Below are 14,875 nucleotides of genomic sequence, written 5' to 3'. Positions count from 1 at the left end.
GAAACACAAAATTCAGTGTCTCATAAAACAAAATTATATCATAAGATTATAAAAAAAAGAATATTTTAAGTTGAAATGTCAGACCTCTGGAAAGTATGTTCATTTCTATGAACTAAATATTTGGTTGGGCCTCCTTTTTGCATGAATTACTGCATTAATGCGACGTGACATGGAGATCAGCCTGTGGTTCTGCTGAAGTGTAACGGAAGCCCAGGTTGCTTTGAAAGCAGCCTTCATCTCTATTGTTGGGTCTGGTGTCTCATCTTGACAATATTCCATAGGTTCTCTACCAGGTTCATGTCGGGCCAGTTTACTGGCCAATCAAGCACATGGTCACAGAACCAGCTGTTGGTACCTTGGGCAGTGTGGGCCGGTATAGGCTTGTCAGTTGAAGGAAACATGAAGAACTCTAAAATTACCCGGTAAATGGCCGGGTATTTCAACATCATGGATCCTGTCTCTCCACTCTTCCTCCAGACTCTGGGACCTTGATTTCCAAATGAAATGTAAACTTGTGGTTTTATCTGAAAAGATTTTGGATCACAGAGCAACAATCCAGTCATTTTTCTCCTTAGTCCAGGTAAGAGGCTTCTGGTGTTGTTTCTGGTTGATGGTTGGCACAAGGAATATCACATTTGTAGCCCATGTGTAGGATTCATCTGTTTAGTGGTTCTTGATGCACTGACTACTGCCTCAGTCAACTCCTTGTGAAGCTCCGTAAAATATTCTTAAATGGACATTGCTTAACAACCCCCACAAGGCTACAGTTATTGTTACTGGTGAACCTTTTCCTACTGCTCAACTTTCTATAAATATGCTTGGATATAGTACTCTGAACCAGCTTTCTTAGTAATAACCTTTTGTGGCATACCCTCCTCGTGGAGGTTGGCAATGAAAGTTATTCGGACATCTGTCCAGTCAGCAGTCTTGACTGTGTAGCCTACTGACCCAGGCTGGGAGACCATCTAGAGGCCCAAGAAACCTTTTCAGGTGTTTTGAGTTTATCAGCTAGTGTGCAACACTCATTTCTGGTATTTAATTTGTTTACAATGAGGTGACTGTGGCTCAGTAGGAAGAGTAGTTGTCTTGCAATCAGAAGGTTGTGGGTTTGATTCCAGCTTCCTCCTGCCATATGTTGATGTGCCCCTGGGCAAGGCACTTAACCTCAAGTTGCCTACCGACCTGCGTATTGGTGTGTGAGCATTAGTGAGTGCGATTGGGTGAATGTGGCTCTAGTGTAAAGTGCTTTGAGTGGTCTGTATGACTGGAAAAGCGCTATATAAGTTCAGTCCATTTACAGTATTCTATTTATATTGTGTTTTCTGACACACTGAATTTCAGGTTTTCATCATTTCTAAGCTATATCCAGTTACTTGAAATAAAGGTTTGAAATATTTCACTATTTGGATCAGTTTCACCTGCTGAAAGTTATGACAAAAATGATTGAACTTTTTTGAGCCGGACTTGTAAGTTAAATACTAGCTACAGGATGAAAGCAGCCCATAACTTTAGCATTTTCATTCACATTAATCTGGTTAGTATACCAGCATTAAAACTTGTTTTTTTAATGTTAACTTCCATTAAATATCAGTAAACATTAAAGTGGTTTTCGATTCTCACATCAGGTCATCTATTTTACTGTGCCGCTAGCAAGCGTGGGCTGGTTATGGGTATCAAGGTATACCAAGTCCACACAGAGCTGAACCTCCCCTATCTGTTGCACGGCACTGCTAGATGGCTGAAAAGATTATTTCAGATCATAAATGAACCTAAATTTAGTGGGTGTCTTTTTGTAGCAAACTGATTTATATTTTAAAAAGGTGCAACCTGTTGCAATATACACTGCTCAAAACAATAAAGGGAACACTACCAGGAGACAGGCCAGTACACCAGGAGATGTGGAGGAGGCCGTAGGAGGGCAACAACCCAGCAGCAGGACCGCTACCTCCGCCTTTGTGCAAGGAGGAACAGGAGGAGCACTGCCAGAGCCCTGCAAAATGACCTCCAGCAGGCCACAAATGTACATGTGTCTGCACAAACGGTTAGAAACCGACTCCATGAGGATGGTATGAGGGCCCGATGTCCACAAATGGGTGTTGTGCTCACAGCCCAACAACGTGCAGGATGCTTGGCATTTGCCAGAGAACACCAGGATTGGCAAATTCGCCACTGGTGCCCTGTGCTCTTCACAGATGAAAGCAGGTTCACACTGAGCACATGTGACAGACGTGACAGAGTCTGGAGACACCGTGGAGAGCGATCTGCTGCCTGCAACATCCTTCAGCATGACCAGTTTGGCAGTGGGTCAGTAATGTTGTGGGGTGGCATTTCTTTGGAGGGCCGCATGACCAAGAGGTCATACAGACACATGGAGGCCACACACAATACTGAGCCTCATTTTGACTTGTTTTAAGGACATTACATCAAAGTTGGATCAGCCTGTAGTGTGTTTTTCCACTTTAATTTTGTGTGTGACTCCAAATCCAGGCCTCCATTGGTTAATAAATTTGATTTCCATTGATGATTTTTGTGTGATTTTGTTGTCAGCACATTCAACTTTGTACAGAACAAAGTATTCAATGAGAATATTTCATTCATTCAGATCTAGGATGTTATTTGAATGTTCCCTTTATTTTTTTGAGCAGTGTATTTGCAGTAGAAATTTGTCAGTCAGTCAGTCAGTCATTCTCTACCGCTTATTCCATAGTGGGTCACGGGGCAGCTGGTGCCCATCTCCAGCAGTCCACGGGCGAGAGGCGGGGCACACCCCGGACAGGTCGCCAGTCCATCGCAGGGCAACACACAACCATGCACACACTCATTCATACACCTAAGGGCAATTTGGAGTGACCAATTAACCTAACTGGCATGTCTTTGGACTGTGGGAGGAAGCCGGAGTACCCGGTGAGAACCCACACATGCACGGGGAGAACATGCAAACTCCATGCAGAAAGACCCCCGGCCCGGAATTGAACCCAGTTCATTGTTTTCCATAATGTCATGATGAAAATTTAACATGCATATATTTTAGATTCATTGCACACTAACTGAAATATTTCAGGTCTTTTATTGTCTTAATACGGATGATTTAGGCATACAGCTCATGAAAACCCAACATTCCTATCTCACAAAATTAGCATATTTCATCCGACCAATAAAAGAAAAGTGTTTTTAATACAAAAAACGTCAACCTTCAAATAATCATGTACAGTTATGCACTCAATACTTGGTCGGGAATCCTTTTGCAGAAATGACTGCTTCAATGCGGCGTGGCATGGAGGCAATCAGCCTGTGGCACTGCTGAGGTCTTATGGAGGCCCAGGATGCTTCGATAGCGGCCTTTAGCTCATCCAGAGTGTTGGGTCTTGAGTCTCTCAACGTTCTCTTCACAATATCCCACAGATTCTCTATGGGGTTCAGGTCAGGAGAGTTGGCAGGCCAATTGAGCACAGTGATACCATGGTCAGTAAACCATTTACCAGTGGTTTTGGCACTGTGAGCAGGTGCCAGGTCGTGCTGAAAAATGAAATCTTCATCTCCATAAAGCTTTTCAGCAGATGGAAGCATGAAGTGCTCCAAAATCTCCTGATAGCTAGCTGCATTGACCCTGCCCTTGATAAAACACAGTGGACCAACACCAGCAGCTGACACGGCACCCCAGACCATCACTGACTGTGGGTACTTGACACTGGACTTCTGGCATTTTGGCATTTCCTTCTCCCCAGTCTTCCTCCAGACTCTGGCACCTTGATTTCCGAATGACATGCAGAATTTGCTTTCATCCGAAAAAAGTACTTTGGACCACTGAGCAACAGTCCAGTGCTGCTTCTCTGTAGCCCAGGTCAGGCGCTTCTGCCGCTGTTTCTGGTTCAAAAGTGGCTTGACCTGGGGAATGCGGCACCTGTAGCCCATTTCCTGCACACGCCTGTGCACGGTGGCTCTGGATGTTTCTACTCCAGACTCAGTCCACTGCTTCCGCAGGTCCCCCAAGGTCTGGAATCGGCCCTTCTCCACAATCTTCCTCAGGGTCCGGTCACCTCTTCTCGTTGTGCAGCGTTTTCTGCCACACTTTTTCCTTCCCACAGACTTCCCACTGAGGTGCCTTGATACAGCACTCTGGGAACAGCCTATTTGTTCAGAAATTTCTTTCTGTGTCTTACCCTCTTGCTTGAGGGTGTCAATAGTGGCCTTCTGGACAGCAGTCAGGTCGGCAGTCTTACCCATGATTGGGGTTTTGAGTGATGAACCAGGCTGGGAGTTTTAAAGGCCTCAGGAATCTTTTGCAGGTGTTTAGAGTTAACTCGTTGATTCAGATGATTAGGTTCATAGCTCGTTTAGAGACCCTTTTAATGATATGCTAATTTTGTGAGATAGGAATTTTGGGTTTTCTGAGCTGTATGCCAAAATCATCCGTATTAAGACAATAAAAGACCTGAAATATTTCAGTTAGTGTGCAATGAATCTAAAATATATGAATGTTAAATTTTCATCATGACATTATGGAAAATAATTAACTTTATCACAATATGCTAATATTTTGAGAAGGACCTGTATAAGGCAAGTTTTTCACCAGCTCATGCCTAGTTGCTAGTGTGGTTTATAAGTTAGTGTCAGGCAGTCACTGTATCTAATTTGTTTGGTTCCAATTTATTTTCAGTTTAACACCAAAATACAAGGACAAACATAGTGAAAATCAGTTTTTTTGGTGCAGTACCTCTAACAAAAATCTGCCATTTCATCTCTACGACAACTAAATATATAGAAGACATTCCATAAGAAACTCATAAAAAGAGCTGCCACATGAGCCAAATCAATGCCGTTTAGCATTTGAGAAAAACTATAAAACCCTACAATAAAAGGTTAGCTTGGGATATAGCAAACAAAAAAAATAAGACAACACACTGCAATAAGACAACACAGAGACCGTCTCACCAGAGACCACAATGATAAAAGTGGCATTTTATAAAAAGTTTTAATTGGGCAAAAAAACAAACCATAAAAGACAAATTAAAATCACCCCCCCCACCCTTCCCCATAAACAGACGATAAAAAATAAATGTTTTGTGAACAAACGTGCAGAGCTTTCAAATCAACAGTGAAGTACATCTGCTTCCAAAGAAAAGACGGGATCCACGATGAGGAGACTTCTGTCTGGCTGGGGGACTCATCTGGACTGCTCGACTGGGTGGGAGACAAAGGAGAGACGTTAGGAGGAGCAAAGATCTACAGAACAACAGCTGAGGATGCCAACTCTTCACCAGCAGGTTTAACTTGTATGAGCTTTAACGGGAGATCCAAAGCTACACGACAGCTCCCAATTGTTGCCATGATTACTATCTGAATCTTTTTTTAAGGCTCTGACATGGATTACTTTAAACACTTTTAGTCAAAGCTGTGGTCTTGGAAGCCATTCATCGTGAAATAAACACTTACTGTAAGATGAGATGTCAATCTCATCTGGCAGCTCGGCCATGTTGACTTCAAAGCGGTCCTGCACATCGTTCAGAGTCTTGGCGTCGGTCTCATCAGACAGAAAGGTTACAGCCAGGCCTTTGGTTCCGAACCGACCAGCACGGGCAACCTAATCGGTTCAACAATTTAAATGTAAGACCTTACTAACTAAACTAAAATCAATTCTTGAAATATTTCAAACTGGTGAGGGAAGAAGAAGGAAACCTGGTTAAAGATTTCCTTCTTTAGTTTCTCACCCTGTGCAAATAGGTGTCCGAGTCTTCAGGCATGTCATAGTTGAAGACTATGTTCACTCTCTCAATATCCATCCCTCTGCCAAAGAGGTTGGTCGCTACCAAGATCCGCCTCTGGAAGTCCTTGAATTGCTGATAGCGAGAGAGCCTGCAAAGAGGGGTGACGAGGAGCAGGGATCAATAACACCGCTGCTGAAAGCATTACTGGACACCATCCTGCTTTGAAGGCAATAATGTGTTGAGTTAAATTAAGATGCCTTCGGCTCCCATAAACACATTTAGCAAGTCAAGGTTGGCAGAGCACGTGTTCATTAGCGCATGCAAGTAAAGTGATGAGGTGTAGGGGAGTCTCACCTTTCCTCCTGACCCATTCCCCTGTGAATGGCAATAGCAGGGAAATTCTGCTCCACCAGAAGCTGAGAGAGAGCGACGCATCGCTGCACAGACTTGACAAAGATCACCACCTAGAGGTAGAGCACTGGAACTTAGAGGCATGCCACCAGCCTATATGCACGTATATCCAAAAAATAGCTAAAATATTGTGAAAAAATGTTGGGGCTTTTTTGGTCACTCATTTTAGAAAGTGGAACTCATGTATTATACAGATTTATTACACAGAGAGAAATATTTCAAGCCTTTATTGCTTGATGATTATGCCTTTGAACCAGCTTTGAGTACCTTTGGTAGCGTGGGCCGGAGTCAAGTCGTGCTGGAAAATGAAATTATCTTCCTTAAGTTTATCAGCAGAAGGAAACATGAAGTGCTCTAAAAAATCCTGGTAGATGGCTGCAGGTGAACGTCAGAGAACACAGCGGACCAACACCAACTATGGACATGGCACTCCGAATCATCACTGACCACAGAGATTTCTCACTGGACTTTAAACAACGTAGATTCTGTGCCTCTCCACTCTTCCTCCAGACTCTGGGACCTTGATTTCCAGATGAAATGCAACCTTTACTATCATCTGAAAAGAGGACTGGACCACTGAGCAACAGTCCAGTTCTTTTTCTCCATAGTCCAGGTAAGATGCTTCAGACGTCTCTTGATCAGAAGTGGCTTGATACAAGGAATGAGACATTTGTGGCCAATGTCTAGGGTTCGTTTATGTGTGGCGGCTCTTGATGCGCTGACTCTAGTCTCAGTCCACTCCTTGTGAAGTTCCCCGAAGCCACCGATTGGATTTACTTACAAATCCTCTCAAGGCTGTGGTTATCCCCGTTGCAGCTTTCCCTACACTTTTTCCTTGCACTTAACTCTAGTCCTCGAAGGGCCGATATCCTGCAACATTTAGATGTGCCCATGGTCCAACACACTAAAATCAAATGGCTGAATTTCCTCCTCAGTATGCAGTCACATTCCCCAGAGTCCTGCTAATGGACCTAATTATTTGATTCAGGTGTGTTGGAGCAGAGATGCATCTAAAAGTTGCAGGACACTGGCCCTTGAGGACTAGAGTTTGACACCTGTGATTTAGAGGCTCAGGAAGCCTTACAGGTGTTTTGAGTCAATCAGCTGATTAATGTGTAAAGCCATGAGCTTGCAAAATTTTCACAACATTCTAATTTTCTGAGACACTGAATTTGCTTGGGCCTTCACAGAACAGCTGGATTTTAGGTTTAAATTCAACACTGGTAGTCCCTGGTTAATAATTACATGACTCCTGAAGGCAATTTGTTGCACTGGATTTAATTTGGGCAATTCAAAGTAAACCCAACACATCCCAAACTTGACAAAATATGTCAATAGTTAAGATTTAAGGGGTACAGCATGGGTGCTACACGTGGTGTAGCGGTAAAGCGAGCATCCATGTACAGGCTTTAGTAATAGACACGGCTGTTCCTGGTTCGAGTCTCGACCCCGATAACCTGTGCTGCATGTCTTTAGGTCCGGCTTCTTACAGACAGATATAGAAAACCAACAGACTTGAGTTTTCACTTACATCCTGCATGAATTTGCGGCAGACCGGTCGGATCTCCTTACTCAGCGTTGCACTGAACATCATGACCTGCTTCTCGTGGGGTGTGATCCTGAAAATGTCCTGCACGTCACGCCTCATGTCTGCACACAGAGTGGTTAAAATTATTAATAAGAAGAAAAAACGACTTGCCATTAGCTCACAAATATCGAACTGAAAGACATACCTAGCGCCTCCAACATTTTGTCACACTCATCTAGGACGAAATGTTTTACATTTTTCAGGCTTAAGCTCTTGTTGCGGATCAGAGCGAAGATCCGACCGGGTGTTCCCACTACGATGTGAGGGCAGTTCTTCTTTAAGGTCTCCTCATCCTTCTTGATGTTCAGGCCACCAAAGAACACGGCACACTTCACGGTGGGCATGTACTTTGAGAAACGCTCGTACTCTTTGCTGATCTGGAAGGCCAGCTCTCGCTTTGCTCACCAACCATGGCAGGTGCACCATCCGTAATAATCCCAGTGATTTTATTCCATTGTAGTTTCATGTCATTTACAATGGAACAAACAGAAGCGAAGAAATCTATTCCTCTCGTTTGGTCCTTAAGCCTCTGAAGGTCAAGAAGCTCTTCACTCACGTTCATTTCATTGTCCACTCCTCTCAAAAAAATCAGTAACTGAGCTGTGTCAGACACATCCGTGCTCTCGCCGCAGGCTAACGAAAAGAAGACAAGCTCCTCTGCTTTAGCCTCTAACTGTCTCTTGATATCAGATGAAATTTCTTCAATCCTCCGCGCCACAGTGCTACGACCCAGGCTAACATTGGCAAAGTCTTACTTTTTCTCAGGACAAATTCTCTCCACCATTTGCATCACGCAGTCTTTAATAAATTCACCGTCAGTGAAAGGTTTGCCGTGCTTGGCAATTAGCATTGCCACCTCGTAACTCTCCTTTGTAGAATTTTCTTTTGATTCATGGGCTCTTGTGAAAAAACTCTGCTGTGCTATCAAAGCAGCTTCCAGTTGCTTCAGTTTTTCGCTGCGTTCTTTCGCAATTAGCTTGTCGTAGTTAACGTGTTTCGTCTGGTAGTGCCTCTTGATATTAAATTATTTGAAAACAGCCACAGTCTTCAGGCAAATTAGGCAGACACAGTTGTTTCGAATGTCAGCAAAAAGTACTCTGATTTCCACTTTTCCTTGAAACGGTGGCCCTCTTTGTCAACTGTCCTCTTTTTCGTACTAGTTGCCATTTTCGAAATGGGTTAAAAATATTCTCATACTCAAGCGCGAATATGCTGTTAGCTCATTGGTCACAGAGCAGGACAGGGGATAGGAAGTTTACCGTAAAGTTTCATTAAAAAGTGCCCTGTTATTGATTTTCCAGTGGCAATTTTCTGACAATTTCTTTACTCTCACAGTAATACGGGACATAGTGTGTCCCTTGTCAGCTCAATAGAGAACGGGTGCTTTTGTTTCTAAATACAGGACGATTCTGTTTTTCAAGGTCAACTAGTTATGAGAGTGCAGCCACAGGTCTACTGCCGGCCTATGGTGAAATATAAAATTGCTTTTTCGTATGTGCGTATTATTGATTCTGGGAAACTGTGCTGGCGGGCCACATATTATTGATTGTATGACAGGATGCTACGGGCCGGACTTTGGGCATGCCTGGTCTAGGTAGTTTAAAAGGTCCAAGAAAATTTAGCCATGGGAAAAACAAAATGTTTAGGAAGCCATAATTAAATCTGCAAACCCACAATAAATAGGTGTCTGCTTGCCTGACAATCCTGGCAAGGAGAACATTAATCAGAGAAGCAGCCAAGAGGCCCATGGTTACTTTGGAAGAGCTGTGGAGGGTTAGGGTTAGGGCGCTCCAGCAGGAAAATCTGTTCCTAGAACAACTATTAGTTCTGAACGCCACTTTTCTGCCATTTATAGAGGAACGGAGGATGGAGGAACTGTTGAAAGAAAGCAGATTGTGCCATCATAGTATGAGGACACAATTCAGTTCAATTTAGTTTATCTAGCTAGCTCCAAAAACACAAAATGTGGTGCAACACAAACACCCTGGATAAACCATCCCCACTGGGAAACATTGTGGTGGAGGCATCAGTCCACATCTGATTAAGAATCTGTAGCAAGACTGGAACATTTCTGTTCACAATTGCTCTCCTTCCAATCTGATCGAGTTTAAGCTGTTTTGCAAAAAGAAGGGACCACAACATTCAGTCTTTATAAGTGCAGAGCTGGTAGAGACAAACCTCACAAGACTTGCAGCTGTCATTGCAGCAAAAGATGGTTGTGCATCGACTCAGAGAGGCTGAAAACCGACCGCTTTTCAGATGTTCTTCACGTTTTTGTCACGTTCTTCCACTTCAGCTTTCAGGATGGCATGCTCATGCCTCACAGTACTGGATGGTGTTCCTGCTCTTTGTTTAAACATGATCTTCATTTCATCCCTGTGTGAATTGAACTGAGGGACATCTATGTGCTTTTTACACTTCTTCCTTTTCTAATTTTTTTATTTAGGAGCTAGCTGCCACTCTAAATGCTAAGTTTCCAGAGCACTATCCAGACAACAACCACAAGCCAGAAATGGCAATTGCTCTCACACGCTTCCAGAGACTTTGCGGCTTTAGACCAGTGGAGGAGATCCTGGGCTTCCTTCAAGGTACGCCCCCAAAAACACTGCAGGGTCAACAGATGATGTAAATGTTGCACGTGTGGTGAATGTCTGTTTATCTTTCAGCTGTTCCAGAGTTCCACGCTCTTGTTGGTCGCGATGCAGCAGAAGACCTACGGAGCAGCATCGGAGACGAGGTTCGGACCAGCCAGGCTCTGAAGAAGTGCTTTTCAAAGATGATGAGCTGTGAAAAGAAGGTGTTTGTGGATTAACTGAACGAGCTGGTAAAAAGGGTCACACAGGAAGGTGAGGAGGCTAAACGAACACAGTAATCAGCAGAACTCCAGATAAAATTAATGAACCTGCAAGCCGTTTAAAAGTCATTTGTAATAATGAATGGCTCTCTGTTTCAGTGTCAAAACACTACATGATTCTGGAGGTGTAGCGTTGAGCACTGTTTACTCTTTACACATGGTGAATGTCCCTCAGGAAGGTTCTGCACTGAAGGGCATAGAAAGATTTGTCAAAAGAAATCATTTCAGACAAGTTGGCAATGATCAGGGAATCACTAACTAACCTGTTGAGTGTAGCAGTGCTATTAATTGCACGTAGAAGCAGAAACCTTATGAACATGTCTGTGTGTCCACAGGCGCAGCAGGGAAGGACACATCAAGCAGCAATGGTGATCTGCTGCTCCGCCTCCACTCCCAGTACCCCGGAGACATCGGCTGCTTCTCCATATACTTCCTGAATTATATGGTCCTGGAGCCAGGCCAGGCCATGTTCCTGGGAGCCAATGAGCCTCACGCTTACATCTACGGAGGTCAGGAGGATCTTTTCTGGTATTTTATTGGGACTTTCTGTGGACCAACACACAGTTGCTCAAAATTGTGAAGTGGAAGGAAAATGATATGGAGTTTTCAACATTTGTTTTACAGATAAGTCTGAAAACTGCGTCACGCATTTGTTGTCAGCCTGAATCATAACTTTGTAGAACAACCTTTTGCTTCAGTTACACCTGAAAGTCTCTTGGGTTAAGTCTCTTCCTGCTTTGCACATCTACAGGCTGGAATTTGTGCCTATTTGCAAAACAACCTGTTTACATCAGTATGTCTTGCCACACATTATCAAATAGATTTTGGTCTGGACTTTGACTAGGCCATTGTAAGGCCTGTGTTGGGTTTGCTCTAAACCATTCTATTGTGTCCTGCTGGACGGTGAACCCCCACCCCACTCTCAAATCTTTAGCAGCCTTTAACGGTACAGAGCATACTCAGGGTGAGGTGTCAGTGTTAGTTTTCTGCCATACCTAGGCTTACATGTAGACCATTAAAAACTAATTGTCTTACCTGAGCTGTGGATCCCTGCAGCTCCCTCAGAGCAACAAAAGGCGGTTGAATACAAATGTAGACCATAGTTTTTGTAAGAAAACATTGAAACCTATGCATCTTTTTCCTCCTACTTCACAAGCTTATGCTATCGTGTGTTGGTCAACGTTCCAGTGAACTAACACAGAAGTTTGTGGTTGCAACGTCACAAAATGTCTAACAGGGGTGTGAATACTTTTGTGAGGCATTGCATAAAAAAACATTCGGGTTAGCTGTCCAAGCACTTATTAAAACAATTTTTTTTGAAAATCTTTCCTGCATGATTTCTTGGATGCAAACCCCTTAATGCTAATGGATGTGAGCTCAGTTTGCTTTTGTTTACAGCTGCCTAAGTGAATCACAACAGAGTGCAGCTATTAGACATGTTGATGATGCGTTTATGTCAGCTTTATTGTTCGGCATCTACTTGTTCATCACAGATGTGCTCTTAGCGTCAGGCTAAATGTTAGGAGTTCATGTAGGGCTATTTGGAATTGTTGTTTCAGCTGAAGGGAAGTTTGACTGCCTACAATAATTGGTAACTTGCTCTGTTTCCTGTTTCTCTCTACCTCTAGACTGCATCGAGTGCATGGCCTGCTCAGACAACACGGTCAGAGCTGGCCTGACACGTAAATACATCGACGTAAACACACTGTGTGAGATGTTGAACTACAAGCCTGCGTCTGCTTCCTCCAAAATCTTCCTGTGTGTCCAGGACCCCGCAGACCCCTGTGTAACCCTGTACGACCCCCCAGTGCCAGACTTCACAGTCATGAAGATACAGGTAGGAAGCTTGTGTTATTATTCCTGTTGTCTCAGGGTTACTACCTGGGTTTATGTCTTTGATGATCCTACATGAAGCTGAAACCCTCCATCTTTCCAAATGTTCTGATTCAGAAGCACATGAAAAAATGACTGTTGTGAATACTGGGAGGATTACCAGGCCCGGTTTGCTGAAACACGTCCTATGGAATAGGTCACCCAACAAACATAGGTCTGGAAAACAAAAGTTTGCTCATCTTCTTCCGTATCACCGAGTGCAGGCCCTGCCAACGTTCAGACATTTTGTGACGTTACAACAACAAAGCCCAATGCAATTTATTTGGATTTCATGAGGTAGATCTGAACAAATTGGTACTTTGAGTGCCTTGTTGCTGAAAAGCGCTATATAAATAGACTTGACTTGAGTTCATTTCGAAGTGAAAGGAAAGATTTTAACAGTTGTTAACTTGAACATAGGTTTTGGCAGAGATTCTCAGTTGGATTTTGGTCCAGACTTTGACTGGACCACTATTACAAATCAATAGGTTTTACTCTAAACCAGGGGTGAAATATGAATTTGAGTTACCATATTTCTTTGTAGTTACACAGTTGAAACAAATAGATTTAGTTTTCTTTGCTCTTGATGCCCTGCTTAGCGTTGTTTGGTTTAATACAAGTTCATTAACGTTGGTGTTTTGACCTGTGGAGGTGAGCATTATGCATTACCAACACGTTGAGCAGCTTGGAGGAGGCGTAGGGACACTGTCTCAGGGCAGCAGGGGGAAAACTGTGCAGGACCCATGGACAGCGAGGCTGATTTGGCTTGCCTTGTTTTTTGGCCACAGTAGTAGAGCCCCAATTCTCCTTACTCAGACAACTGCACAGCATCTTTCAGGTTTTTATTAATGAAAAATAACGGCATGTATCCTTTTCACAAGACACAATAACTATCCCTTCATAGTAGCGTTTCTGTCCATCTGCAGGTCCCGGCCTCGGTGAAGGAGTACACCGTAGCTTCAGTTGACAGTGCCAGCATCCTGCTGGTCATCGAAGGTGACGCCACAGCAACCTCTGCCGCTGCTTTCTCCGACGTCACAATGAGACGGGGGAGCGTCCTGTTTGTCTCGGCCAATGAGAGCATCTCTCTGCACGTCACCTCACAGTCAGGCATGACCCTGTTTCGAGCCTGCAGCCTCCTGTAGCTGTTACCAAGCACCCAAAGCTACCTGTGTTTCTGTGGTTTGACGTAGGAAGTTCCTCATTATGAATTGGGCCTGACTACTGATGTGCACTACTTGGTAGGTGGTGTTAAAATTGAAAGGTTTTCTGATCCAGTTTTTGACACAGTGTCTGTTGCTCTTTTTTAACCCTAAACACCCAGCAGACTGCTTGGATTATAACAGTCTTTCTTACAAATCCGGGCTCATCCTACAAGGTAATAATCAGTTTTAACCCTTTCTTTAACTCTAGTAGTTACAGTATAACTTATAAATAGGAAACTATGTACATCCAGGTTCTGTATTGGTGCTGGACATTTAACCCCTTAGGTAAAATCACCTAAATGACTTTAACCATTTAAAGATTTCTAATAAAGTAGTCATTGTGAGGTTTTTAAATGTTTCCAAATCCTTTTAGTTCCCATTTTTGAACTTAATGCAAACTATATATATAAAAAAAACCTTGATATTAAATCAGGGCACAGCATCTACTTCTTGGTGTGCTGAGATTAAAAGCTCCAGAACAACCTCCCTTTCTAAATATGTTTTAGCATAATTTTCTCCAACAAAGGTTAAACTAAATAAAGTGCCGAACCAGTGAGAGAAAAGCAGCAATTTATCATCAGGTGTTTTATTAAGATCTTTGCTGCGTTAGGGAAGATTAACACTCATGCAGTGCACCACCTACTGGTCCTGTGTAGCACTACAATCACCATGTTGAGGAGAAAGCACATCTGCTTTAAAAGCCAGCATCTGTCTTCCCCTGGGATCACTGGTGGAGGTCATTTTAACCTTATCTATAAGCCTTCAAATCTGGTCCTATTTTATTACCGTGGTGACAGTCTAAATGATGTAGTTAAATAACAATGAGATTCCTGTTTAGGCTGAATTTAGAACCGTCACATCTTCTGTTTTCAACCTGCCAGTGACAGCCTGCTGAGTTGTTTTTGATCATTAACACTGCATACGTACATTTTGGACATTTCCTAACATTTGAACGGAGATGAATATGACAAATGGCAAAGAGCAGTTGACAAGACGGGGCCCAGCTGTCTCCGTCCAATAAAGCATGAGGGTATGAAATCAGGCATGCTGGAGAATTTTAACGTCTTGTTTAGCAAAATACGCAGTATAAATGCTTGTTACATTCATAACTACCCTTCTTGTAAAACAAAGTGCCGCATGCATGGGGCGGGGGGGCAGCTTTTACATGTTGATCAGTCTTTGAATACCTCCCATTCTGAGTTGCTTCATGTTTTCAAAAGTCCAGATTTTTCCAGACTCT

At 43.2% G+C, this 14,875-nt stretch overlaps 2 pseudogenes; one reads left to right on the top strand and one right to left on the bottom strand.

Annotated features, from left to right (window-relative positions):
- Window positions 1-4,628: 4,628 nt before the first annotated feature.
- LOC124863051 lies at window positions 4,629-8,871 on the bottom strand (annotated as a pseudogene).
- Window positions 8,872-9,136: 265 nt separating this feature from the next.
- Window positions 9,137-13,688, top strand: LOC124863049 (annotated as a pseudogene).
- Window positions 13,689-14,875: the final 1,187 nt, after the last annotated feature.

Source organism: Girardinichthys multiradiatus, chromosome X, assembly GCF_021462225.1.
Source record: "Girardinichthys multiradiatus isolate DD_20200921_A chromosome X, DD_fGirMul_XY1, whole genome shotgun sequence".
Lineage (NCBI taxonomy): Eukaryota > Metazoa > Chordata > Actinopteri > Cyprinodontiformes > Goodeidae > Girardinichthys > Girardinichthys multiradiatus.
The sequence above is the reverse complement of the archived record's forward strand: the minus strand, read 5'-3'. Positions and strand labels throughout refer to the sequence as shown.